This window comes from Adiantum capillus-veneris, chromosome 9 (assembly GCF_014529385.1).
Source record: "Adiantum capillus-veneris isolate H3 chromosome 9, ASM1452938v2, whole genome shotgun sequence".
NCBI lineage: Eukaryota > Viridiplantae > Streptophyta > Polypodiopsida > Polypodiales > Pteridaceae > Adiantum > Adiantum capillus-veneris.
In genome coordinates this window covers 88904310-88930614 of record NC_140939.1, presented here as the reverse complement: position 1 = coordinate 88930614, position 26305 = coordinate 88904310, and the positions used below count along the sequence as shown (strand labels likewise).

Below are 26305 nucleotides of genomic sequence, written 5' to 3'. Positions count from 1 at the left end.
TTAAAACCATTTTATTTAAGGGATATTTCCCATGATATGTTACCAAAGATTGGGGCGGGGTCCTTTGGAGTCATTTCATGATCCAATTGATATGTCGTGTATCTACAGTATTTGATTCCTACAACTCAAAATTTTCCCCTTATTTCTTTCCTTACAATCTACCCTCATTCTGCCCTCCAATTACTTCTCAAACTACGTACTCTATAAGCAATTCAAGATTAAAAATAATCATCCTATTAGGCTTACCAATAATAATAATTTTAAAAAACAATTTGTATGTGCGCATTTGACAATTTAAGTTTCACATTTCAATTATCATTTTTCACACCGAATACTCATGCATTCCCATATGTATGAAAAGAAAAGGCGAGATCACTTAGCTCTATTAATTGTAGCTCCTTTCCTTGTGATATCCATGCATAATTGAAATACCAAGATCATTTCCAAAGCTCTGATACCACTGCTACAAATGGATGCGCGGCATCCTTGCAAAATACCTCAAATAGCATGATAGAAATGATAAAACATTGCAAATATGCATACTTGATGAATCCTATGAGCATATAATCAAATCGTACACAAACAAAGAGAGATAGATAGATAGATAGATAGATAGAGAGAGAGAGAGAGAGAGAGAGAGAGAGAGAGAGAGAGAGAGAGAGAGAGAGAGAGAGAGCACGTGCAAGCACACCTCTTAGAGCAAAGTGCTATGTCGGCACGATGAGAGAGAAGAGACGAGAGGAGAGAAGAACAACGCAGACACTGGTGCAATCTCCCCCCGTGCAAGAGTGACCATTTCCCTCTTGCACGTATTTACTTTATAGATTTTTTGAATGGTCAAAATGAGTACAAACTGATCGACCGGTCATAAATTGTCATAGCTCATAAGGAGCACTTGAATAATAATTTATACATAAATATGATGAATTTTTGCATAGCCCAAGGCTCGGTCAGCTTTTGTCACCTGGCAGATGTAGAACATAACAATATATCAATAGTCATTACACCCCTGCCAGAGAGAGAGAGAGAGAGAGAGAGAGAGAGAGAGAGAGAGAGAGAGAGAGAGAGAGAGAGAGAGAGAGAGAGAGAGAGAGAGAGCATGCAACTCTCCTCCATGGCTGCTCTCCCTTGTGCTTTGATACCAGTGTGAGGATTGTGGGACTGGAGCATGCCACTAGCCACCCAATCGTTCCCTATATAGGCGTTGCCTAGCTAAGTGACCTTTGGCCTGACATCACCCCACTCCCAAAAGAGGGCAGAGAAAGGAAAAGAAAAAAATATAGAACCACCCAAACCAAACTAACAATGATGCCTTTGTCGGCAAAACAAGGTGAAAAGCCATAGTGGCCTGCATAAGACGATCAAAAGAGTGTGTGCCCCCAATGCTCATTGCCCCTGTTTAGGGAAATTGAAAAAAACTTGTCAACTATCTCTCACACTAGCCTGCCTACATAAGATGATGCTTGGTTGTAAGAGACAGGAAGATGACAAGCTCGTAGTCACTTTAGTTGGCATGTGGCACTAATCAACAAGTTCCATCCACCAATGGTCCCTAATTGCACTCAAGAATTCCATGCTTCATTAAGGTTTTACTCTTGTGGATTAATCAGCCCTCCTAGTAAGGTTTTACTCTAGTTTTAGATAAAGGCCAAGTTAGGATGCCTTGCATGCATGCAACCCCTCCTTTATGCAAAATCTATAGACGCAAAGTCCGTTTCTAATGAAAATGTTCTTTTTTAGTTGTTCCATGTCTCTTTGTCAACCTCTTTTGTAGAGTATTGCATATGCTTGTCATCGTGGCTCTGTCACCATTGAATGCTAATATCTTAACACTAGGTTTGTGTTTGAATCACTTAAGTGGGCACCTCATTCTATAAAATTGGCTCTAAGATTGTCTATTTTTCAAGAAACCTTGATCATAGGGTATCATTGAGGTCCTATGTCATAGAGGAAAATTCTAGTATACCATTTATCTTTTAAAAAGTGCAAAAGTTAAAAAAAGGTTTTCTAAAAATTATAGTAAGAAGCCACAAAATCGGCTTTTAAATTTAACAACATACATGTTTTTGAGGCTTAAAACAAGTCGACATTTTTTTTTCTACAAATAGTATATGCATAGATTCTCATTGTATACATATTCATGTATTTTTCACCAAAAAAAATCAATGTGCTTTGAAGGTTTATAAGGGGTCTACATGGGATATCAAAACTGTTGAGCAATTTTAGTTTGTTTGTACTTAAAAGATGGCTCTTAAAAAATAACAATTTTACATGAAATTATTTATTTCTAATTTTAATCAAGTCCCTACATGCCTTGAGAACCTTGAAAATTCTAATGAGTTTTTTTGTGGTCTATGAGAACAAAAATTTACAAAAACGTTGCTTATAGCCACAAAAGTGGCTCATGTTCACACAGCCCTAGTGTTAAAGCTACAAAGTGGTCTTTTTTACAAGATGAGTATGGACATTGTGACTTGATCCATGTGGATGAGATATAAAGTAGGGGTATTGATCCCAATCCAATTGGTGGAGCATCAACAAGTGAAGTAATGGAGCATGAGGATGTCCTAAAGCCATTACAACCAAAGAGGTAGTTGTAATAGTAGCTAAACACAAAACTTTGTTGATTGTAATCTCCACTCATCGATATCAATAAATCATGTTTTCTGGTGATTTACTTTTATACTACAAATTCAAGATATCCAAAGTTAGCACATTTTTCTCTTTTTACGATTCACCATGTCAACATAGGTCCTAAAAATAGCACCATGAGGGTAACATCCCTCTTTGAAAGAAGTAGGAAGAAAACAAACTTGCCATCATTTACTTGTCATGCGGCACTAATCAACAGTTATATCCAATAGTCCATAATTTCCCTCGAGAATTCCATGCTTCATTAAGCCCTCTAGATTTGATCAGCTGTTCTACATTGCAATGGACAATATATCATTAATGCCAATATCATTGAGTGTTGGGGTATAAAGCCCAATGTGGTCGCCCAAGTAAGTGGGCGGGCCGCCAGGTATGTACACATATTCTTTTGTAAAAACCTAATAAGAACTCACTATGCTCTACACATTGCAGTAGACAAAGTTCACCATATCGTTGTGCTCTTCTTCTCGCACTCTCTCTCGCGTCGCACTTCCGCTCGTACTCCTTCAACTGGTATCAGAGCTCAGATCGAGGCTCGGGGCAGCAATGCAGGAGGCTAGAGTCACCAACTCAGATTGGAGTGAAATTCGACAGGCGAAGACACGGCCCCAAATCTCGTGGGACGACCCAAAGGGCTTGGTGTTGTCAGAATTTCATTCTGAGGTCATCTCGGCCACCGTTCGGCTTCGACAAAGTTCTGCGCAGGCCATTTTCGACTACGTGGTCTCAGCGGGTGCAGATCCGCCGACTCTGCAAATTTGGGGTTTTCGGCCTACGAGTGCAGGTGCTGAGGATATCGACATTCCCAAAGTGTTGATTTGTGGCTGTTTACTCATCGAAGGACGGCTCATAGTTCTTGGTGGCATGTCACATACGACACGGGCGCATCTACACATAGACTGTAGGCGACATCCACTAGTTCATCAGGTAGCTTGTGTTTGCTGCTTGATATCCCAGATTTCATCCTGACATTGCAGGTACTTCCACATGGGATGTATTGTCAGAGATGATGTATGTCTGTTGAGGGTTTGCTGGCTGTGAGTCACGCAACAAACAACCGCCGCAGCGGTTATAGCATACAATGGAAAATTTGTGGATGTATGACTTTGTGGGAAGTGTATGTACTGTCAGATTTACTGCAGCCTTTGTTGAGGGTCGAGTGAGGTTTTATTGAGCTGGGGGATTCTCGAATGTTGAGATCCTTTCGGTGATACAGGTCTTGGAGAGATCCCTCGAGCACCCTTAGATAGGCAGCTAGGATGTATTGACTGTGAGTTAGACAGTTAGGATTGCATCTTTGCTTTACTGCCGTTGAGGCATTGTCGCAGTCTATGCTTACAGGACAGTGACAGGACAGTACATGTGCAGGACAGGTTTACCCACAGCTTACAATGTCAGAGAGACAGTGTTTTTTGAGCTGTTTTTTGGTCTGTTTTTGAGTACACCAAAGCCATTTTACAAAGGAGACTCTGCCAAAATTTATGCAGAATCTGAAGCTTTCTTGGTTCATTTGACAGGTTGATATTGGTTCAGAGGTCAGTTTACAGGGGAAACTCTGCCGAATTTTTCCCAGGAAAGTAAACTACTGTGAAGCGTAGCTATGGCTGGATCACAGGACACTGCTCTTTACAATATCAAGAAGCTGGATGGAACCAATTTCCCATTGTGGAAGAAGAAGATTTGGCACGTGTTGGTACAAAAGAAGCAGATAAAACCTATAAAGCTCAAGGGGATAAAACCAGAAGATATGGACGAAGATGAATGGAGCGAAATGGATGAATTGGCACTTTCTACCATTACGCTTACTTTGGCAGAAAGCGTTTACTTCAATGTAGCAGACGAGATGTCGGCTTATCAAGCATGGTTGAAGCTGAGTGATCTTTATGAGAAGCAGAGTGCAGCTTCACAGGTATACTGGCTTAAGAAGCTTGTTGACTTGAAGATGAAAGAAGGGACACCTATGTCCAATCATCTGAATGAATTCAACACAATCTATAGTCAGTTGTCAGCTCAAGGTGTCAAGTTTGATGAACCTGTTAGAGCTATGTTCCTGTTGATCACATTGCCGGAAAGTTGGGACACTTTTCGCACAGCTTTGAGTAATTCTGCACCTCCAGATGGTTTGAACATAGCAGGTGTAGAAGGAAGTCTGCTTACTGAAGAAACCAATAGAAAGACAATGGACAAAGGCAAAGGAACAGCCTTAGTTGTCAGGGGAAGGACCAAAGAAAAGTACAAAGGTGGAAAGAGGAATCAGTCTCGTAGCAAGTCCCGCAGTGCTAAAGGCAAGAGTGACATAGAATGCTACCATTGTGGCAAGAAGGGTCACATGAAAAGAGACTGCAGAGAATGGAAAGCAGAAAAAGGCAAAGAGAAAGCTGAAGACCATGGTGAGAAGAACAAGTCCTCAGTGAAGATTCAAGAAATAAATGTGACAAACACTGTTGCAGAGGATGACAGTCTAGTGTCAGGAGACATCTACTTCTTGAAGAATACAATGGACTCAGCTCTTCTTACAGCATCTGATGGAAATGCACTGAGTGACTGGATTATAGACTCAGGGGCATCACTTCATGTGTCTCCAAACAAGGAGTGGTTTACCTCTTATGTGACCACTAAAGATCATGTTCGGCTAGGCAATGGGCAGACATGTGAGATCTTAGGTGTTGGAGATGTTCAATTGAAGTTTCAGAATGGCTCTTCTTTCACGCTGAAGAATGTGAGACATGTTCCCGCAATTACAAAGAGCTTGATCAGCACAGGTTTACTTGATGATGCTGGCTACGTCACCACTTTTGGACAGAACATGTGGAAGATATCCAAGGGTTCTATGACAGTAGCACATGGAGTAAAGTCTGGAGGACTTTACATGATTTATGTATCAAATGTCTCTAAAAATGTAATCAATGTAACCGAGCAGCCGAACGTTTCTTTGTGGCATAGCCGGTTAGGACATATGTCCAAGAAGGGAATGGAAATCTTGTCTCGTTCTGGTTATTTGCCTGGCTTTTCATTTAATGATTTTGAATTCTGTGAACATTGTCTGTATGGTAAGCAAACACAGCAGCCACATAAGCATAGAAGCAGTAGAAGAGATACACAGTTGGCACTTGTTCATAGTGATTTGTGTGGACCTATGCCTAACCTATCTCTAGGGGGAGCTTCTTACTTTATGACATTTATAGATGATTACTCGAGGAAAGTATGGGTTTACTTTCTCAAGCACAAGGATGAAGCGTTTAGTGTTTTCAAAACGTTTGTGACACTTGTGGAGAATCAGAGTGGCAAGAAGCTTAAATGCTTACGCACTGACAATGGTGGAGAGTATGTTTCAAAGGCCTTTCAGGACTTTTGTGAGTCACAAGGTATAAAACGTGAACTTACTGCTCCTTACAATCCTCCTCAAAATGGTGTTGCTGAGAGGATGAATAGGACCATACAAGAGAAGGTCAGAAGTATGTTGTCTAATGCACAACTGCCAAATGGGTTTTGGGTTAAAGCTGTATCAACAACTGTTCATCTTGTAAATATATCTCCTAGAAAGGTTTTGCAGAAGGATTCAGTGCCAGAGATGGTATGGTCAGGCAAAATTCCCTCATACAAGCATCTCAGAGTCTTTGGCTGTGAGGCATATACTCACGTTCCAAAGGAATTTAGGAACAAACTTGAGCCAAAGAGTAGAAAGTGCATCTTTCTAGGCTATGGTAATTCTGGTGAGATGGGGTACAGACTTTGGGATCCCGAATCCAGAAAGGTTGTCTGCAGCAATGATGTTCACTTTAATGAATCCAAATATCATTCTAAACCAGAGAGGGTTGAGGAGATTAGAAGAGTTGTCTTCCAAGAAGATGGACCTGCACGTGCAAGACAAAATGTGAGGGCTCAAGAGGAGCAAGGACAGGATAGAGTGGAACCACAGGTTGTGGCTGAGTGAGCCACCTATTGTGCGTAGATCTGGACGTGTCACGCGACCTCCTGATAGGTTTGTTCCATCTATGAACTATGTCATGTTGACTGATTGCAATGAGCCTTCATGTTACAAGGAAGCAGTGCAAATGAAGGACTCCGGGAATTGGCAATTGGCCATGCAGTCAGAGATGACAACTCTGCATAGAAACAAGACATGGAAGCTAGTTAAATTACCACAGGGCAAAAAGGCTCTACCTTGTAAATGGGTTTACAGGTATAAGATCACCGCTCATGATAGTCAGCCAAAGTACAAAGCAAGGCTTGTTGCCAAGGGCTTTAAACAAGAACAAGGCATTGACTTTGATGAAGTCTTCTCTCCGGTGGTCAAGATGACTACATTGAGATGCTTTCTTGCATTGGTTGCCATATTAGATTTGGTGTTGCACCAAATGGATGTCAAGACAACGTTCTTGCATGGTGATTTAGATGTGGAAATTTACATGCAGCAGCCAGAAGGGTTTGTTGAGAAAGGCAAGGAAGATTGGGTATGCCAGGTTTTAAAGAGTCTTTATGGCTTAAAACAATCACCGAGGGCATGGTACCATAAATTCCACAAGTTTATGCTTTCTCAAGGCTACAAACGTAGTGAGTTCGATCACTGTCTATATACAAAGAAGGCTAAGGATGATAGTTGGCTGATCCTTATTTTGTATGTGGATGACATGTTGATTGCTGGCAAGCACTTGGAAGAAATTTCAGCTTTGAAGTCAAAGATGGCAAAATCGTTTTACATGAAAGACATGGGTGAGGCAAGTCATATACTTGGTATGCGCATTGAGAGAGACAGATCAAAGAAGTTGATTTGGTTATCTCAAACAGAGTATATTGACAAGGTTTTGCAACGTTTGAATATGGAGAAGGGAAAGGAACTGAGTGTTCCATTGCCACCATATGTGAAACTTAGCAAACAAGATTGTCCTGTGTCTGAGGAAGAACAGGCTGAAATGGATAAGATTCCATATGCGTCTGCAGTGGGTAGTTTGATGTATGCAATGATTGCTACTCGCCCAGACATTGCATTTGCAGTGGGAGTAGTAAGTCGATACATGTCAAACCCAGGCAAGAAACATTGGGAGGCAGTGAAAGGAATATTGAGATACCTGAAAGCTACAAAGAGTATGCGTATATGCTACGGGAGTCGGGAGCTAAGTGTAAAGGGTTTCACAGACTCAGATTATGCAGGTGACTTAGACAACCGAAGGTCTACGTCAGGGTATGTCTTTACATTGGCTGGTGGAGTAGTATCATGGCGTTCTAGATTACAAGATTGTGTTACTCAGTCTACTACAGAGGCGAATATGTTGCAGCATCAGAGGCATGCAAAGAATCAATTTGGCTTAATCGACTAGTAATAGATTTGGGAATCAAAGAAGAGATGCCTGTGTTATATTGTGATAGTCAAAGTGCTATACAATTGGCTCGCAATCCAGTTTATCACTCAAAGACAAAGCATGTGGATGTGAAGTATCATTTCATCAGGGAAATGCTCGAGGATAAGCAACTTCAGCTTGTCAAAGTTCACACCACAGAAAATCCTGCTGATCTACTTACAAAAGGACTTCCCTCAGAGAGCTTTGCGCATTTTCGCAAGCAGTTAGGTGTAGGGTAGTACATCACTTCTCTACATCTCTTGTATATTAGCTTGTATAGTAGCTTCTCTCACACTTAAAGTACCACATTGGACTTTAAGTGGGAGGTTGTTGGGGTATAAAGCCCAATGTGGTCGCCCAGGTAAGTGGGCGGGCCGCCAGGTATGTACACATATTCTTTTGTAAAAACCTAATAAGAACTCACTATGCTCTACACATTGCAGTAGAGCGAGTTCACCATATCGTCGTGCTCTTCTTCTCGCACTCTCTCTCGCGTCGCACTTCTGCTCGTACTCCTTCATTGAGCTGCGAAGTTGTATTGCCTAGATTTGGCAAAGTTGTTGGTAACATTTTGTTCATATAGGTGCTCCTTGTGTACAATCGATAGCACTTTCCCGGTCCCATTGTGCCTGCTTGGGCTGCTCTCTACTTTGCAGAAGCTAGAGAAATGGGCATGATGACAAGTGAATCTACCCCAAGCATGACATTATATACATTCTGCTTGGCAAAACCTGGATCTATGACATAATAGACTCCATCAATGGCCTCTGTAATGTTAGTTGCAACCACCACTTTCCTTGTTCCTGGTGGAGCTGGTGTTGTGTGCATTTGGTTGGGAAGGGCACTATAAAGTGGGATCGGAGTCTAATCAGCTCCTGAACATTGAGAGCCAACCGCTCCATTCTCTCATACAAAATCCGGCACGCTGAGTCAATTTCTTTGTGTCCGTTTAAAAAGAGAAGGATATCACCTTCTGACTCACTAGATAACAACAATAAGTGCAGCGTCTCTCTCTGGTTGTTGCTTCGCATACAGAATCTCCACAGGAAACCTTCTTCCTTTTGAAGAGCTAGGGTTTCCATCCTTTCCTGCTCTCTGCATTTAGCATCGATTGCAGATGAGAGCATAGATGCACACGACAAAGGTCGGCTTAGTCGGCAGGCTCGACGCTTTTACTCGTCTGAGATGTTTTATTTATAAGAACCAAGTACTGCGCTTTTCTTATGTGTACAGAGAAAAAGCCATGAGCACAAAAATCTTAAGAAAAAGCCCCGGGGGATTCACTCTATTTACAAAATGGGATGCCACCTACGAGCGAACAAATTTGATAAAACCCCTATATACGACTGATATTAGGGAATATGACACCCCCTTTATACGCTTATACAACAATCAATGAAGAAAATTAGCATACCCCTATCTTACATATAAAATTTAGGTCTCACATGATCTGAGTGAGTAAAACTGCTCAAAGAGTGTGTAGCATAGTGATTGGCAATGTACTAAGGAACCACTTCTGTTGATAGCTAGATGTATCCTCAATGTTTCTTAGTTTTACTTTCAAACTATGTGCCTGATTAGCTTGCACTCTGGCTACTTGTCCAATTATGACGCATCCAAAGATGATGTAAATCAACCCTTGACCTGCTCCAAATCAGCCCTTATCTATGATCGGCTTGATGCAAAATTTGATGTGTGACCTGATAAAAAACTTCCCCTAAATTCATCCAAGTTCTAGTATACACTAGTGACCAATTGTTTCAAGCAATCAACCCAGGTCAAGTCCCCCCCTCCCACCCCCCCTATAAATATGATACCCCCCTCCCTTATTTTAAGCTTAGGAGTAAATTATTGGGGGCCTGTAACTAACTTATACTCTTATGTAACTTGTTAAAAATCCCCCTCCCTTGCACTTACGTGGTGCAGTAAGTTTTCCATGGTGAATCCCCCAGGGAAAAAGCTTGTCTACTACGGTAAAGGGGCCAACGTCATCTAAGCGGGGATAGCTGCTGCGACCAGCATGCTGCACCAATTTGATGTGGAAGGGTGCAAATCAAAGCTATTGGTTATGCCTACGAGCGACAAAGTCTCCAATGCAAGCAGCATTACGCCGGTCAAGTATAACAACTTTTTTTTTTTTTGTGACAAAAATTGGGCCAAAAGGAAACCCATTCCACGGAGTATAATGAGCCATGATGCCACGAGGGATTGAACACATGATCGGACGGTCCAAAGGGAATCGTAGTTGCGTTGTCCAGCAAGAAAGTGACTCCACGATGTCTCCGATTTGGAGCACTCAACAACACACAATTGGGGGTATGTGCGTCCTTCTTTCAGGGGCCAAATTTTTACTGGTCCCTTTACCCTAGGGTTTTCTTTTAGAGCCATAGATCTCGAGCCATTAATCCACATTCCACTTTTCCACATTCATGACCCGCCCTCGTTTATAAACATCACGGGGTAAAGTCAAGGGATCTACGGTGGATATTCAATGCACCGTTGATCCCATCTCTGCATGGCTCCACACTCACACTCCCTATCCAAGCCGCCTTTCGCGCTTGCTTGAATTGGTTGTAACCGCAATACTATAAAAGTATGCCCCTCCCCCTTCTGCGTCGATCCAACGGCCCAAAGCCCCCCCCCCCCCCCCCAAAAAAAAAAAAAAGAACCCATCGATAAAGCGTAGTCGTAGATCCCATGAGTCGACTCCCGTGTCATATATAGACGAGGATGGCCCATGGCTCTAAAACTTTGTTAGAGAATAAGTTTTTATTACGTATGTCTTCCAAGATGGAAACATATTTTAATGCTAGGAGTCTCTTATGGAAAGCCGAGTTTCATGCTTAATTTTCCTTTTTTTTTTGTGTGTGTGTGTGTGTGTGTGTGGATAGAATGCAACAATCAATTATATGGAAAGAGTATATATACAAAAGGCTCGTGGGAAAACAGAGAGCCATTTCACAAAGGTACAACCTTGAGAGCGTAGATGCTATGGGAATGTTCACTTTAAGCCTTACAAGGGCACTAAAGCCCATGAAAAATAACGTCCGAGAGTGGATGAAGCTAAACAAATTGCTAAACATCATGGATTATTAGCAAATATATTTGGCTGGGTCTACATTCACGTAAACCCATTAGTTAGCAACAAAGATTCCAAAGGAATCTCCAATTCGAAGTGAAAAGGGAAAACCTCAGGTGATCACGCGGGCCCTTCGCAGCAGTTCCCACGCCCTTATCCCCCTTGTGTATTGAGCTACTCATCCCTGTTCAACAGAACTTCTCTCCCTCATGCGGAGTTGCTCCCCTGCGCATAGAGCTACTCATTTTGAGCTGTGTCCGCGTCCCCTACCTCCTGCTCCATGTTCAGAATCCCTCTGGACCTTTCCCGAGCTGCACCCAATGCCACCCTCCCTCCTCGGCCACAACCAGGGCTGCTCCTGCGATGGGCACGCAAGTGCGCAAGAGGGTCAAGTTGCCCTGCATAAGGAAAACAGGAGCATGTTTGCCTCCGCATGAGCTTCACCATGACCAAGAAGGCAACATATCGACTTTGAACGGGATGAGGAAGCTAGTGTTTGGTCTCTCTCCTCGCCTCTTCTTCCCCGGGCACACACTCCCAATACTTACTCCTATTGCATCATTCGGCTGCACAACCACTCATCCCTCTCTCCCTCATCCTCATCACCAGGGCCTATGCTCCATTTCTTTGCCTCTGTGTCTGTCTCCCTCGGACGCAACGGGCATGGTTGACCTTGATGGCAAAAAATCTCCCTGTATTACTCGCTCATATCCGGCTCGCTTGCCCACATGGCCTTGCCTCCACTAACACCTGAACGCAGCTCCAAGTTAGGGTCAGCTCTTCACTGCCAATGCATCTCTTTTGTCAATGGTGTCTATCTGCTGCCTTTGCACTGCGAATCTGCAATAGTTTGGGGAAGAGAGAGAGAGAGAGAGAGAGGGAGGTTGTGCACCTTCCCTACGCGCGTCCGTGCAAGTGCGCAGCTCCCCTGTATTCCTACTCGAACGACGCCATCGAGACTTGTAGCACAACCGACAAGGAAAAGATATAAGGCTCTCTCTCTCTCTCTCTCTCTCTCTCCACGTGCCCCTTCTCCCTCCTCTTCCACTCATTTTTAAACTTCATCGCAAAATGGATCTTCGAAGATACCCATTAAACACCCTTTCATTTCAGCTGCGCCTACGTCTCAAGTTTAATAAAAATTCAATACGTCGGAATATACCCTCCTCCCCCCAAAACACAACACGAGCATGGCCATCGCAATCGCCTCCCGCCGCATTGGGCATCTTAACTCGCCTCTTGGATTCCCTCACTTTCCCTCTCCTTAGCCTGCCTACCTTTCCCTCCTCCGACTCTCCCCCTCCCCCCTTCTCTTGCTGTTGCCAATTTTGAGCTTTTGTAACTCTTTGCCGCATACGCTTATCATTATTAAAGAGGATGCTTGTTGCTTGGTCTAATGGAGAGAGAGAGAGAGAGAGAGAGAGAGAGAGAGAGAGTTGCCGACCTTCCAACCTCATTCAGAGGGAGAGAAAGAACACTTAAATTTGAAAGAGGAGTAGTTGAAGAGCACTAGGACCGGAAGCAAAGTAGCAAGAGACAGACGTGTACGCCAAGCAAGATCACTCCCCCATTGTATTTCCCTATTGCCTACACTAGTATGGCCGGTCGCCTTTCGCGGCCTCTCTCTCTCCCCCTCTCCCCCTCACTCATATAAACCGGAACTCACCGGATGTAGCAAACTTTGACACGTGACACTGGAAAACCAGTGTCCTTAATATATAGTATAGATTCTTGCCTCATGCAAAACGCAATTTTGGAAACCTTCCAATTCTTACTACTTTTGTTTGCATCTTCAAAAGATTCTTCATATAAGAAATTTGTACAAAATGGGTATCATCTACCTACCATCTACTACTAGGTAGTAGTAGATGATAGGTAGATCTACTAGGTCTACTTTCTCTATTGGCTCTACTTTCTCTTTCCATTACACAGAATCTCCTCAAGATGCTTCAGCATCTCCAATTAGCATCTCCAATCAACCCACGATTTAAAACCATTGCTAATGGACATGATTTGACCTCAAAACCATTGCTAATGGACATGATTTGACCTCAGCACGTAGGAGAACAAAGACTCAAGCTTAACCACTAGCCTATACGCTTGTGCCGCCCTATGGTTTCCCCTTAAGCATAAAAAAAAAAACAATCCCCCCCCCCTAACCCTAGCCCGTACCCTTTCTCCTTTACCTTTCTTTTTCCCACCCTTCCCTTTTCCTCCCCCCCCCCCCCAAAACTAATTAATTAATAGGTTTGTGAAAACAACGTTTTGGCTCCCTACACTACACTGGCTCTATATTACTAAAATTCAATTGTTCAAAAGATTTCTCCCTCACACCCCTCCAAGAAAACATCATCTCCTATCCGTCTCCTCCTCGCTCGCCTTGCATCTCTTCTTTTTGCCTTGCTCGCCCTCCATTCCTCTGTCGTGGAGGCCATAAGAGCTCTAGGATTGTGACCTATCGACTTTGCACATGGAGTTCTGCCTAAGGAGATGATCCCTTAATTCGCATGCTGGCTCACACAATTAGGCAATAAACTATAGCTGTAGGCTCACGAACCCATCCCCCTTGCCCTGTCTGGAGCTCAAGGCCGCTCATTGCTTCATTGTCCTCATCGTTCAACAGCTTGGGGCTGGCTCATATCAATTCGCACACACACACAGAGAGAGAGAGAGAGAGAGAGAGAGAGAGAGAGAGAGAGAGCTCTATGTTGGGCCATGCAACACTAAACTTCAATGCCATGCAACTTTGAACAACACACCACGAACTGTAGTGGTCGTGGCTGCAGACCTTCGCAGGGCTGAGAGAGAGAGAGAGAGAGAGAGAGAGAGAGATCAAAGAAGGCTTCTTACCATGGAACCAAAACAGGAAGTCGTAGACGGTGAGAAAGAGACATCCCAAATTGGAAAAAGAGCAAAGAAAAGCATGGCCTCCACGTTGCCTCATGCCTCATTGTAACCCTCATATTCCCAACCCTTCCCTTTTCCATTTTAGACTAATACTACCATTTTCCCATTTTACATCAGCTGGTATCCCCTATCTATTTGGGTCTGTTGCACAACCCATTAATTAATTAGTCGGAAAGATTCGGCGCGCGCTGCTCTCCCGAAAGAAAAGTCTGGCAGTCAACTGTGCGCGTCACACTCGCGTCACTGTTCTCGCGAACAAGCCTTGTCTTTCCCCACCTTCACCAACCTAAACGCAGATGTTTCAAATACAAGCCAGGGCTGGTATTTGAAATATGGGTGCAGTCATGATATACAGTTTGCTCTTCACGTAATGAAGCAATGCTTCAGTTTTGTATAAGTCCAGAACTCCGCGGCATGAAACTTTTGCTTGTCGTGTCTGTGCCTATGATCAGTAGTTAAAATATGTGTCCGGACAATCTCATTTTGTCTGGTTTGTAATGATTCCCTGTTGATGTATACTTATCTGCATCATCATGTACAGTTTGCTCTTGATTGCTCTTGAACCAATGCTTCAGTTTTGTATAACTCCAGAACTCCGCGGCATGAAACTTTTGCCTGCTGTCTCTGTGCATGACGAATATGCCATGCTGATGTCTCAACACCCATCCGAGCATCAAAAATCAGATTTGTAGAACTGAAGAGCTTTCTGGCATGAAAGTTCCCCCTGATGTCTCTGTACATTGCGAGCAGATAATGCAAACATCTGCGCTGGGTGAAGGTGGGGAAAGACAAGGCCTGTGACGCGAGTGTGACGCGCGCAGTCGACTGTCAGACTTTTCTTTCGGGAGAGCAGCGCGCGCCGAATCTTTCCGACTAATTAATTAATGGGTTGTGCAACAGACCCAGTTGGTCCAGCCAGTAGTAGTAATTAGCTATGTCAATTCCTACTTGGTGCCTTGTATTTTGATCCTTGGTTGATTACATTTATGCATCAAATGTTAGTTCCATTTTCACATTCAACATAAATCCTAGAACTATAGAGGATGTAAGCTTTTTTTGTTTTGTTTTAGACTATTTAGCTCGACATATTTTGACTCTAGCTTGCTCCTCTTTAATATCTACAATTCTGCAAAGCGCTTCTTTCTTGACTTCATGCTTGCTAATCTTTGTCTCTATTGTGTATTGTGTCTGAGATTGTGTCAACTTGTTGGTATCTTTGAAGGAATTTTCCTTTGATATTTGGGCATCCACTTTAGCATGTGAGTTCTTGCCACAAATTGCTTTGAATGTTGTAAATTGTAGAGGAGATCTCATCCTTGATAGTGCTCCATTTAAATTTTGCGTATGGAAGTTTGATACTTCTATATTCTTGTCCATATTTGTGAGATTTCTACAATTTTAGGGCTTTGGGTCCATTTACATTTTACGTATGGAAGTTTGATACTTCTATATTCTTGTCCATATTGTGAGATTTCTACAATTTTAGGGCTTTGGGTGCTATAGAATTACACGAAACAAGATATTCTCTGAAGCCCCAGTGATTTACATGACATACAACTTACATCATTTAATCTTTCTCCATTTAAACTTTACATATGGAAGTTTGATACTTCTATGTTATTTTCCATATTGTGAGATTTCTCCAATTTTAGGGCCTTCGGTGCTAAAAAGTTACCCGAAACGAGATCTTCTCTTAAGCCGGTGATTGAGTACATGACATAGAGCTCACCTTTTAGAGCCATGAGTGGGTGCTAGTAGAAATACATACACTTCCCCTACATTCTCCTAATGAGTTTTGTTACATGTAGAAATGAGCGTCAGAATATCACATGGAGCTTTTTTTTTACTAAAATGTCCAAATTGTATATGAACTGAGATTATTCTTAAGTTCAACAGCAATCTCAACTTGCCCCTACGCTACCTCCACTCCCGCCTACCCCAGCGTGTTGCCCCCCCATTCTTGTCGCTCCTGTGCGCTGCCCCACAGCCACCCGCTGCCCCCCTCTTGGTATCGCGCTGCCCCGCGGGCCGCTTGCTGCTGCCTGCGCGTTGCCATACCCCCCCCCCCCATCCCGCTTGTGCTCCCACACAGTATCCAGCTCCTCCCCCCCCTCCTCTTTTTTTCCTGCATATTGGCTCGTGTAGCATTTATCCTTTTGGGAAAGTGCTCGGCGCTCGTCTGCAGACCTTCTCCACCGCTCGTTCGTTTCGCCACAGCAGTAGACACAGATGGAGGCTCCAGCTTCGCCCCAAAGGGACTCGCCCGAAGCCCCCTCGCCCGACCCTGCTGAGTCCACCATCCGACTTGCTCTTTCGTCGACAGATGGAGGCTCCAGCTTCGCCCCAAAGGGACTCGCCCGAAGCCCCCTCGCCCGACCCAGATGGAGGCTCCAGCTTCGCCCCAAAGGGACTCGCCCGAAGCCCCCTCGCTCGACCCCGCTGAGGCCACCATCCGACTTGCTCTTTCGTCGACAGAGCAAGCGAGCCTTGCCGCAAAGGTAGAGAGATTGCATGCGACTTCTGTCATCTGCAAGATTCTCGGCACCCGACCTAGCAGAGGAGAGTTGCGTGACCTTCTCCAGGCCTGCCTTCTCGCAGAGGTGGGCAAGATCCTGGACGTGCAGATACTCAGACGAGCCTACTACTAGATCGAGTTTGAGACCTCCGAGATGGCGTCCAAGGTCATCGCCATGAGTCCACTGACCATCCGAGCAGCACGTGCCCACTTTCGACAGTAGAGACATGGTTTCGACCCTGCTTCGGATGTTCTAGTAGAGGAGGCAGACATCCCCATCTCGGTCTGCTTTCTGGGTTTGCGGAGGGAGTACTTACCACTTCTATCCAAGATCGGCTCAGCCATTGGGAATGTCCTGGAGACACCTCGTACGGTAGCATCAGTAGCTGCCAAGGCGGCTTGCATTCCCTCAGTTCGAGTTTTGGTCAGAGACACTCACACGCTCCCAAAGGTTATTCTTTTGCCTCGGGTGAGTGGAGGTTGGTTCAGACAGAGTGTGGAGTATTCGGGCCTCCCGAGCCAATGCTTCATTTGTCGACAGATGGGCAATCTAGAGAAAGCCTGTCCACGGAGGAGGCCTCGACCTACACCACAGCCTCAGCCCCAGCCACAGACAGAGACACAACGCACACATGCAAAGCCACCCTCCGAGCCTGGGGCTCTAGCGGAGAAGGGATGGCAGCATGCCCATGGTAGACGACGACAGGGGCCACAACATCAACCTGGCACTCAGAGTGGCCCTCAGGCGCCTACTCAGCAGCAGTGGGTTCCCACGGGGAACCGCTTTGGTTCTCTTGAGCAGGAGGAGGTCCCTGCTCCAGCCCCCATCCCAGCTTCATCCTCGACAACCTCTCCCCCCCCCAGAGTTCCCCCCCTCTTCCTCATCCTCCCCCCCGCCTTCTTCTCCCGCCGCCTCTTCACCTCGCCCCTCTACCTTTGTCGCCCCCTCCCGCCCCTCTTCTCCACCGCTTCCCCCAACTCCTTCTCCCCCCCCCCCCCCCCCCCCCTCCTACTCCACTTCCACAGTCGACCCAAGGGGCAGAACCTTCTCCGGCGGCTAGGAGATCTCTTGGCAACGCCTTTGCCACGAGTCGCCTAGCGAGAGAGGGTCAGCCTTTCTTACGGCCCCCTCTGTAGGTACAGACATCTTCCCTTGCAGCTATCCCTCGTGTTCTAACGAGCATTGACATCCGGCGTCGCTGGAACTTCTTCGATACGGCTTCACTCGTTTTCTCGGCGATCCCTCAGCAGACCATGAGGCAGCCTGCTTCAGGGTCCATGCTCTGTTCCTTGCCGCTAGGGGGACAGAGGCCTTGGACTCATTAGTTGGTTTCTCCTTCCCCCTTTGTGGCATGGCCCAGACAGAGTGGACTCTCGACTCAGTGTTGGGATGGTTGCATACACAAGTCCTAGAGTTCTCTCACCACATGGGAGAACTAGGAGTTACAGACATGCTACAGACTTTGTGGCCATTGGCCAAGTTTGCGGTGACACCGCCAGAATCAGTAGGATGTAGGCACATTGTGGTTTACTTCTTTGCTGATACACAGTGTTTGCCATGCTATGTATACATTCATGAGAACTCCTGGACAGAGGAGGTTGCTTTATGCACGGTTCGCTCTGCTTGGGCTTGGGCTAGGGCTAGGCACTCATTGCAGTCACACCTATCTAGAGGACGCTCGGATGCGGATTACTCCCCATCCAAGCCAGCCTCAAAAATAGCCCGTCTAGCTGCTGCGGCAGCGTCTGTTCTCTCTCGCTTCCCATGAGGATCGTCTCATGGAACGTGCAGGGACTAGGTGGGCCCCAGTTTCAACGTCTGCGGGGCCGATTGCGTCAGGAGCTTCAACGTTGCCTTGTGGGAGGAGAGATTGATCTCCTTATGCTTCAGGAGCACCACTGTGTGAGAGCCGCATTTGGCGATGTGGTCAGCTTTTGTGTGGACGATATGATACTTTTTGGTCAGCTGCTTTTGGACTTGGAGGCATCCAGGGTGGGGTATGTATGACTATTGTGGACTCATTGCAGCAGGCCATTGTGGGCAGAGGGATTATTGTGCCAGGCAGTGCTCAGTGGATTACTATGCAGGTTCAGGGTGGCCTAGTGGGTTTCCTGAACATCTATGCGTCCAATGTGGCAAGTGCTCGTGCAGAGTTTTGGTCACAGATTGTTGAGTCTCTACCACCGCAGGCAGATCATTGGTGCATAGGAGGGGACTTCAATATGTTGGAGGACCCTTTTGACAGGATTGGTGGCAGCCATGCTACTGTGCATGGAGTCGAGTTGGAAACTTGCGAGAGGTTTTGTATGACTCTGAGGGTCTCGGATACATGGCAGCACTCTGGTTTTGTGAGGCCCCCAGACAGTCTTGCCTTCTCTCGATCGGACCGCAGAGTGGGAGGAGTGAATCTATCGCAGATAGATCGCTTCTACACTAGTGACCACTTCAATGACTTGGGAGGGTCAATGGGCATCCTGGCAGGGAGCTCCTTCTCGGACAATGCACCAGTGATCCTCACAGTGGCAGACAGGCAGAGGAGTGGGAGCACGATGCTTCGCATCCCAGAGAGGGTCTTGTTGGACTCAGCACTCAGAGAGAGGGTAGAGGCTCTCTGGACAGAGGGCATAAACAGGCAGGATTCTCCTGCTGACAGAGTGGCCTCAGGCCTAGCTCAGATTAGCCATTTTTTTCTTCAGGAGTCTCTGGCCCGCCGGGCTGCAGCGAGAGAGGCGGAGCAGCGTCTCAGACGGGGCATTGCTTCATTACAGAGGATGCAGGAGCAGCATCCAGACAGTCCTTGGTTGGAGGAGCAATTACAACAGGCTCGACAAGAGCTTGCTAGCACAGAGGAGAGGCGACATGAGTTTGCTTTCCACCGACAGGCATCTCAGTGGACTCAGGTGGGTGACAGAGTGACTGGTGCTTTCTTTGAGACAATGGGACCTCGGCACTCGCATGCCAAGGTCAGTCAGTTGAGGAGGCCCGATGAGTCAGTTGCTTGTGAGCCCGAGGATATGCGTGCAATTGCGACTGACTTCTACCATGAGTTACTATCTGTAGAGCCCCGGTCAGAGCGGCAGGATGCATGCAGGGAGCAAGTTTGGGCACAGATGCCTTGTCTTGTGACTGAGGAGATGCGTTAGAGGCTAGAGATGCCACTTTAGCTTGAGGAGATACACACGGCTCTTAGGGCCCTCCCCCGTGGTAGCTGTCCAGGTGAGGATGGGTTGACTCCCAGCTTTTTCCTGGATAACTGTGACCTGCTTGGCCCAGATCTCTGTAGTGCTTTTTAGTACATTTTGCACAGAGGAGTGATGCTTGACAGCATGAGTGAGGGCCTGATCTACCTCATTCCCAAGGAGGGTGGCTCCTTGGATGAGATTCGACAGTGACGCCCCATCACCATCCTCAACTCAGCTTATAAAATTCTTGCCAAGGCTCTGAGTTTGAGGATTCAGCCACTTTTAGAGAGCCTTATACATGGGACCCAGACAGGTTTTGTCAAGGAACGCAGTATCCTTGACAACATCTTTACTTTTTGGGAGGCTTCTGCCCTGGCACGGCTCCGTGGTGAGGACCTCGTGATTCTTCTTCTCGATTTTGAGAAGGCATATGACAGAGTTGATTGGGACTTTCTAGAGGGCACTCTACGCAGGATGGGCTTCTCAGATGCTTGGATCAGAGGGATGTCAGCCTTGTACAGATAGGTTCATAGTCAGGTACTTTTGGCAGGAGGTAGAGGTGAGCGCTTCATGCTTACATGCTCGGTGAGACAGGGCTGTCCTCTTGCCCCCTTCCTCTTTCTGTTCTATGCGGAGGCGATGAGCAGGTTTTTGGTGTCATAGCAGGTTGGTCTACGGGGCTTAGCACTCCCTATTCGGGGAGATGAGCTACTGGACGTTGAGTTTGCCGACGACTTAGATGGCCAGGAGGCCAACCTTCACAGATGTGAGCAGGCTTTGGAGACCTTCTGTTGTGCATCGGGTGCACTGATCAACTGGAGAAAGACAGTGGCTTTCTCGGTTGGTAGTGCTCTTGTGTCAGATTGGATGCCAGGAGAGGGTTTCAGGTGGATTCCCCCAGGGACTGCAGTTCGGTACTTGGGTTGTCAGGTTGGTTTGGACTTGTCTCCCGAGCAGCAGATTGCTCCCCTTCTCCTGTCTATCAGGAGAAAGTTGTTACATTGGAGCTCAGCATGACTTTCTCTGGCTGACAGAGTAGTAGTTGCCAACCAGGTGTTGTTGGTGACTATGTGGTACATCACTTCCTGCTGGATCTTCTCGAATTCTTGTATCAGCCAGGTAGAGAGGCTGATCAGGAACTTCCTTTGGTCAGGACGTGACACTCAGATAGCCCGAGCCCAGGTGGCTTGGCAGATCATCACGCTTCCTTGTTCTCAGGGAGGGCTTGGGATCATTGATCCAGCACAGCAGAGCAGAGCCCTTCTTGGGAAGTTCATCGTCAGAGGACTTCTTCCAGTGAGGAGCCCTGGAAGGAGTTCTTGCTACAGCGGCTTTGTGCCAGGGTGCCTCAGTCAGGAGGCCCTTGGCAACCTTCGACCAGATGGATCTTTACAGAGATGCGCAGAGCTGGTTTGAGCAGGAGACTGGAGGACCGCTTCGCTGTGAGTTTGCTTCGATCTTGGGAGCTCTTACGGCGTGGCCTGGAGCAGAGACAGCCGACGTGCACGGAGGAGCGCCTACGACAGCCCCTCATTTGGAACCCCATGGTTAGCACTCGGAGAGGCCACTTGGTTGGCCTCATGTTTCCTGGGGTCCCATGGCAGCAGGTCTAGCGCACTCTCTAGGTGACTGGCTAGAGTTCACACGTTTTTCAGGGAGGTGCAGGGGCTCCAGCTGCTGCAGGGAATGAGAGGGGCGTAGAGCATGTGTCAGGACATCTCAGAGTCAGTTCCAGCTGAGTGGCTCATGCCTCTCGAGCCAGTAGCACCCCGGTGGATGGGAGCCTTCACACGACTGGAGGTTCTCATCTCAGTCACGGCCTGCTCAAAGACTGTCCCAGCCCTGTTCTTCAAGCTTCAGGGTGGGGGACGACTACAGCGAGCTGCAGTAGAGACCGTTTTCAGAGGATCCGAGTAGTGGGCATCTGTGGGAGGACTTGCATCATAGACCCTGACCCAGCAGCTCTTGAGACTGGGCACTGGAGTCTGTGGGCTTGGGAGTGTTGTCCACTAGCACGAGTACAATGGGATCCTGGTGAGTGGCTATGGAGGGACCCCTTCTCTTCTGCAGACCACCTAGGAGTCCCGTTCTTTCAGTACACTGTTTGACTGGGACGTCATATACTAGCAGCACAGAGAGAGGCCCGCCCCACTGCAGCACGTCATTGGCAGGAGGAGGGTCTCACAGTCGAGTTCTTGGTAGCCTTTTGGGAGAGTTTGTGGGACTCCAGACAGCCGAGGCGAGTCACCTTGTTTCAGTGGCTGGTCGCACACAGAGCTACAACAGTAGGGAGCTGGCTAGTGCATAGTGGTCTCTCGGCCGCATGTGCAGCTTATGACCATTTGGTGGAGAGTCAGTGTCACTGTCTTTGGGACTATCCCTCGGCCCAACAGGTATGGCTACGAGTTCTTCGGCTGATGCCTGCTCTCTCCACGGCTCGAAAGTACACTTGGGGGGCAGCGGCTTGGTCCACCATCACGGGTGCGGCACTTCAATTTGAGCTATCTTCCATCAGCAGGATGATAGTGATGCAGGAGGGGAGATCTATACTCCAGCCTGCTACTACAGAGCTTACTCCACAGGAGTGGTGCAGTGAGAGAGAGGAGTGTTGGGAGCTCATCAGTGGCCTGACACTTTGGTTCATTTGGTGGGCCCGTTGTTTCCGCATCTTTGAGGCTCGCCCTGTGCCACCAGCAGAGACTATTTGTGGCTTTTGGCTAGAGCTGATCCATACTCTCAGAGGACAGCTTGAGGGACTACAGGGCAGCTCCGACCGCATGCGGGAGCGCCGCGAGGCTTTCCTTCGACTCTGGCGCCTTGGGCCTTTCTACACCATAGTCCAGGGTGTGCTCAGATGGCACTACCGTCCATCTGTGTGGCTCTTCCCTCCTCCCATCTCTTGATTTAGCCTCATTGTATATATGTTGTTTTTTCATTGGGAGAGTCTCCCCATCATGTTTGTTGTAGCCCTCTCTTGCAAAGGTGGTTGTAGAAGGATCTTTTTCTCGGGAAAAAAAAACTCTATTGTAATGCAAAAATGGAAACACTACAATGATTCTGAAAACTCCTACTAGACGAGTAAGCTATATAGCTTCTTTGCTGGTATCTAAAACCTCAACACGAAATGATTCAGTGGTAGATGGAGACATACATGCTTGCAAATAAGATCGCCATGATAACTACACCACAAGTGGATGTAAGGACATAACGTTTCATAGACTTTTTTTTTCCACATCCCTTGCATAATATGCATTTGTATAGTCAATTACACATGCATCCTTGCCTCCAAAGCACATGCACAACTCTTTTGTAGTGAAGGGTGTGATGAATTTTTCACAAATCTCAATACACCTTTTATTTCATCCCAATGCTTCTTCCCAGCATTCAATCTTCTCACAAATCCCACTACAAATGCAATGTTTGTAGAAGCCCCACTCATAGCGTGCATTAAAGAACCGACCAAAAACGCACCAAAAACGCATAAGGAATCTTGGCCATCTCAACCCTTTCCTCATTAGATTTTGGACAGTCCTCTTGGATGAGTATAACATATGGAGGCAATGGATTAGTTATGAAGTTCCCCCCCTCCATATTGAAATGCTTCATTACATGGAAAATGTGATCCTTTTTGTGACAAGTAATAAATCTTCTTTGATTCATCTCGCATGCATGCCAAGAATATGGTTTGGTTCACCAAAATCATTCGTGTCATAGCTCTCATGAAATTTTAACTTCAATGCATCTATCTCAATTGTATTCTTCTCAGCAATGAGCATATCATCCACATAAAAGATCAAAATCAAAAGACTACCATATGTACCTTTCCTTGTACAGATGTCGTAATCATCAATTTTGCTTTTCTTGTATCCTTGAGACTTCATCATAGCATCAAACTTGTGATACCATTTTTGAGTTGCCTATTTCAAACCGTAAAGATTTAGATACCAACTTCTCTTTGCTAGTGCGATTTTGTATAAATTGGTGGGTTTGTAGATATGCATTTTAGTGCCACCCACCAATACTTATTCTTCCACTCTACTATATAGGTAGCAAAAGGTTTGGAAAATCAGGAAATATCTTTGTGATAGGATAGAGGGTAACTTGTCCCAATTTGTAGAAACCCCCTGGAGATTCCATGTCATCCATAATGAAGCATTATGTTAATGACATGGATATTATTGTTGTGAGTGAAGTTTTCATCCAAGAAGGTGATGGTGTGTAGAAATCCATGAAAAATGTTCCAAATATTTTCCTTCAAGGCCTCAAGAGATCCCTCCACATCCTTGAATCTCTTTCTATGTTGGAGGTTCTTCCCTCCTACAATTTCTCTAGCTATCCATCAAGGAAGCCTCTATTCCAAAAGTGGAAAGACTAATAGAGTTAGATTGAGGGGTGTCTCACCAACCCCACTATAGACATTATACGTAAGTATGTGATAGGCACAATTTTGCACTCATGTAGTGCCTTTAGCTCTAAACCTTGTCCTTGGTCCCCTTTCAGAGCCTTTGCTACATAAGAATGGTCTACAAATTCATCTTTGAGGGTCTTTACTTTGACCATGATACTAAATCTGGATGCGTGTGTGTAATGCATTTTTGTGAGATTACTTTGAGAATATGGAGGGTGAACTTAATTGATGGTAGCAACATAAACATAGTACGTAATTAACTTGTCATGAATAATACTTTTGCAAGAGAGAGAGTATTAGAGAACATGACAATAGATGAGGACTGGATTTACTTGGAGCCGGTCCCCCCTCCAAAAGGCATTTGTATTATAGATTCTCCCATCAAGAAAGACTTTGTTACAATACAACCTTTGTGTTCCTTGTGACCTTGGTGATGCTATGAAGATGGAAAGCTTCATGCATCACGAGCTTAACATAAACTTTGCAAAAAGCATTAACTATCCCAAGCCTCAATCCCAAGGCCTCAAACACCTTCGAAGGTGGAGAGAGCTAGCGGGGAATGAGGGTAGGGAAGAGGAAGAAGAAACATTCCATAGGAGAAAGAAATAGTTCCTCACTTATCATCACTCTTCTTGCTTAGCATAGCATAACAGCATAGTAATGAAGATGAAGAAGATACAAGCTTAAGCATTGAAGCATGGCTCTTGGTTTGATTTGCATTCCATAGCCAAGAGTGTTGGTATAAACTCTCCACTTCTCAACAAACTTGGAGAAAGAGATAGAGCTCTTACATTTTGCACTCCACACAATGAGAGAATGTGTGTGTGTGTGGTAGGAGTATACCCCCCTCTCATGCTTGGTCCACACCTCTCTCTCTCTCCCTCTCTTGTATTATTTTATTATTTCCTTTGGACATGTGTCCTCTTTTTCCTCTTTGAGAGAAAGAACTTAATTATTATTTTTTACGTATCTAAATTCTCATTGGACCCCTTTAAAACCCATCCAATAGCATTCAAACACATCATGAGGGCCACATCTGGATAATCATTTGAACATGTGTCTTTTATGCTTATTAAGTCATTTGGTTGAATGGAATACTTCAATGACTTATTCAATCAAGCATGGTATGTTCGTGTCTCTTGAAAGTTATCTTTGAATTGAATACTTCAAGAACTTTAATCATTTAAGCATGCGAGAAACACCTCAAGCTTTTGGGTAAAGTTCCCACTAAAACTTAGCAAGCCATCAGGCAGCTCATGCTTGGGTAGGATTCCCACCTCAAGGTTAGTCATAACTTGCCTAAGGTCAAAGGACTTTTGAACACTAACTTTTGGAGGTCTTTAATGAAGCTAACCCTACGATATTTAAGCTCCATTAGGTAGCATTGCTATTTGACAAACCATCTCTCATTTGGACCCTTTTACCATTGGCCCGTGTTGAGATAGATCCGTAAGAACATGTCTATATTCTAATCCTTGTTTTCGTTTATTATCCCACATTAAATAATCAGTTTAATATGAGAAAATCATTCGGGTTGGTTATATATTAGAATTTATGACAATGTGTGTGTGTGTGTGTGTGTGTGTTGGGAGGGGGGGGGGGGGTTCGAAACACTTGACATTTACTTTCGGACAAGGGAAGATGCGTAAAACCTTCTTCTGATGGGTAAAAATGTCCTTCAGATCGTCTATGCTTCTTCCTTGTGGACTGATTGAACCAGACCAATTCCCCCTTCCCCCCCCTCTCTCTCTCTCTCTTCTCTCTGAGGTTAAATTTGGGATTAAGAAAATGTGCTTGGTGACACTCTTATCTAATATAAAACGTAAAAAGCCTATGTAAGATAGCTCTCTCCTTACTCAATCGTCATCCTCTCTGCAATATTGAATTCTCTCAACTTGTACTCATTTGTGTCCTTGTTAAAAGCAATGTCTCAAAGCCAAACCCTAACGTTATGTTTTTTTTCTTGGAAAGGTATTTCAAATAGCATTTTTCCTTTTCAAACTAAGACTGATAGCATCATTGAGAACACCCATCTTGGCCCCAACCTTGATACAATCCTATAGGAACTTCTCAAATGAGGTGATACTCTTGTCCTCCATGGGATTTTTTCAGTAAATAGTGGTGAAGATGGACTTCTTTGGCCATGCAGTTTTTGCTTTGAGAGCATTGTCCTCTTTCTCTCTCACACGCTAACCTCCAAGTGTGATTTTTAAGTGCACAAT

General features: G+C 45.5%; 1 pseudogene; it reads right to left on the bottom strand.

The window, feature by feature from the left end:
* Positions 1 to 2924: 2924 nt before the first annotated feature.
* LOC147450776 (putative pre-mRNA-splicing factor ATP-dependent RNA helicase DEAH5) lies at positions 2925 to 14718 on the bottom strand (annotated as a pseudogene).
* Between the last annotated feature and the right edge of the window lie 11587 nt (positions 14719 to 26305).